The sequence below is a fragment of the Camellia sinensis genome, chromosome 12 (genome assembly GCF_055761805.1).
Source record: "Camellia sinensis isolate YWXY chromosome 12, ASM5576180v1, whole genome shotgun sequence".
Lineage (NCBI taxonomy): Eukaryota > Viridiplantae > Streptophyta > Magnoliopsida > Ericales > Theaceae > Camellia > Camellia sinensis.
In genome coordinates this window covers 69,802,882-69,805,691 of record NC_138972.1, presented here as the reverse complement: position 1 = coordinate 69,805,691, position 2,810 = coordinate 69,802,882, and the positions used below count along the sequence as shown (strand labels likewise).

At 35.5% G+C, this 2,810-nt stretch overlaps 1 long non-coding RNA gene across 1 annotated transcript; it reads left to right on the top strand.

The window, feature by feature from the left end:
- Nucleotides 1-1,768: 1,768 nt before the first annotated feature.
- On the top strand, nt 1,769-2,456 carry LOC145804179 (uncharacterized). Its single transcript, XR_014345804.1, has 2 exons — nt 1,769-1,898; nt 2,192-2,456. It is a non-coding gene; the product is annotated as an uncharacterized LOC145804179 (long non-coding RNA).
- Nucleotides 2,457-2,810: the final 354 nt, after the last annotated feature.

The following is a 2,810-nucleotide window of genomic DNA, read 5'->3' as shown; positions in this document are numbered from 1 at the left end:
ATTGCTCGTGCATCATTGCTAGCAGTAAGTCCAGTGAGATATCCAAGAAAACAACCCAATTTGGAATTCCTTCGTTAATCATCTCTGACATTATTATGGACGTTATTGTTGTTGGAATTTAATCCTGAGCCATGCTTTTGTTCTGGTGATTTCAGTCAAAAGCAATGATAATGCGCATCTTTGGAAAGTTCCTAAGGAGCAACATACGATTGAGTATTGCGATGGGATTTACCATAAAATCCTTGGGAAGGATGGACATGGGTATTGCAAGACCTATGGGAGAGGAGTGCCCTGGAGTGCAGTGTATGCGCGAGGAAGCGGCCCATCCCAATCATTAGCAGCCCCTTCATTTATTGATGAGATCGCACAACGTGTGACATAAGACGTTGAGTCTAGGTTCACTACGATGATCAAGAACCTAACGGCACGTGTTTTGTTCTTAGAGTCACAGGGTATGGCTGGGAGTATGAGCTTGAGAGAGGTGCAATACTTACAAATTGACGAATTTTACGTTTTATCAATTTGCATATATACATATGGAAATTATTAACACATTATACTAACATATTGTAGGTGTCAGATGCATCTAGTGGGCAGCAAGCTTCAAAAGAAAATGAATAGGTATGCCACTCTACTATATTTCTGCATGTATTTATGATATTTGCTGTGTATGAAGTTCTTGAAGGATATCACTATATTTCCCCATGTATTATGTCGTATTAGGTCTGAAATTTATCCTTACAGCATATCATATGGACCAAATCTGGTACTGCAAATGGGCTTTCTTCAGACTGTAATCTGATTCAATTGCAAATGGGTTTTCTTCAAGGACATCATTTACCTAGAAAGCAAGTAACATGCATATGCACAAAGGGTATATCATTTGCTGTGGAATGAGTTCAGACAATCATTGTCTTGATCCATACATTTTAATGAGTAGTTATAATTATCTGAGTACAGGTTGTCACACAATGGAATTTTAATTTATATCACAATTTTATTCTTTGTTATGCTAGAATCTTATTCAAAATACGAATGAGATAAGACTGGAGTTATAATCCTTCATTTTTTAGGGGCTTGGCTCATCTAAATGACACCTCAAGAGGCCTTGAAAATTTGATTGGGCTGCAGGCCTATGAACCGAATACCAAGAGAGAGCCAAGTTCTGTATGCTGATTGACCCAAAAAATAGTGGCCATGTTTACTGAAAATTTGATTCCAAAAGTGATAGCAATAGGCACTATTGTTAGTCTACAATATTTTAGTGCAGCTGCCTTTATCCCCATCAATGGTAACACAGACTTCTTGCCTAACATGAAATCAAAGCCTTTTGAATTTGTTGCTTTTTAAACTTGGTTGCATCTATAAGTCTTTGTTTAATTGCCACTTGCAGATTGAGTTCAGCTGTGGTGATTCATGACCATCATTTACTATACTAACACTTGTTCCACATTTGGACTTCATAGATTTTACAGCTTAGCTATTATCAAATTTAACATTAAATTTTTTCGATCCATCTAAGTAGCAAAATTCAAATTCCCTTATTGATTGATTACTAGAAGCGGGTCAAATTCAAGAATGATTGTCTTGATGATGGTCATACCAGTAGTTATTTAATTTTTTTTCCCTTTTGCTTATTTATTTTTATTTTTTGACAACTCCACTAGTACCTGTCACATGCTAGTAAAATTCTATAGACAAATTTTAGATTAGCCAGATATTTATACATTCTAGCGAAGCTATATACATACCTTGACAGCTGCACATTAGCTTATGTAATTTTAGTTATAGTATGCATTTGAGATTCTACTCTTACGTGCTATATTGACAGGAAGTTCCTTAGCTTTCAGGTTGATTACTTGGAATTTCTGAGGGAAATGAGGATCAACCCAATAAAGGTTGGTTTTTTTAATTTGGCACTAGATTACACTAGTAGTTCTATTATACATATTATAGTTCCCGCAATCCCTCTTGTTTCACTTGTTTTTGTTCTGATAACCAGAATTTTGGTTATATTTTCTAGTCTTTCTTATGTTCATCTGACATAGAATAATTATGTGTGTGCTTGCTTACACATGCACATGCGCTCCAAAAATTAACCCCATGAATCTGGAAGGACTTCTGCTCTCACCTTTGTAGTGAAATAATTCATCTTTGTTGCTTGTGACATTTTGGTTGGCATCAATTATAGGTTGCCAAAGCATTAGTGGAAGTGTTTGCTGAAATGATTTTGATGAATATGGGTGCAAGGTGTTATGCCAGTTCATTGATAGAGTGGAAAAACACCCGAGCAAGAAAATTGATGAGAAGATTGGCCAGTTCTGGATTGTATTTTTTTCATAAAAGAACTTTTTTCAAGTTTTTAGTTGTAATAACTTTTACATGTAGCTCAAATTTTGAGACTCAAATAGAATGTTCAATAAAACTATAATGCTATACTGTCTGAATTCTTGTCATTGTTATTCCTAGAATGCTTAACGCTACACTTTCATTTATTTATTTTTATTTTTATTTTTTTGCGACGGTAACAAGATGGTTGCCAAAGATCATGTTAGTGTTTTTCTTTGTTTTTTGCGACGGCAAAATAACGGTCGCCATAAGTAGTTTAAGTGGTCGCAAATAATTTGCGATCGTTGTTTTGCCGTCGCAAAAAGTATTTGCCACCCCCATATTCGCGACCCCCATTTGCCGTCGCATGGGCTATCGCAAAAAGTCTTTTGCGACTGTTTTTTTATTATTTGCTACGGTTTATAGCGTTCGCAAAAAGTGGTTTTTTTAGTAGTGGAAACTGCCTTTTTTTAAAAAAAAAA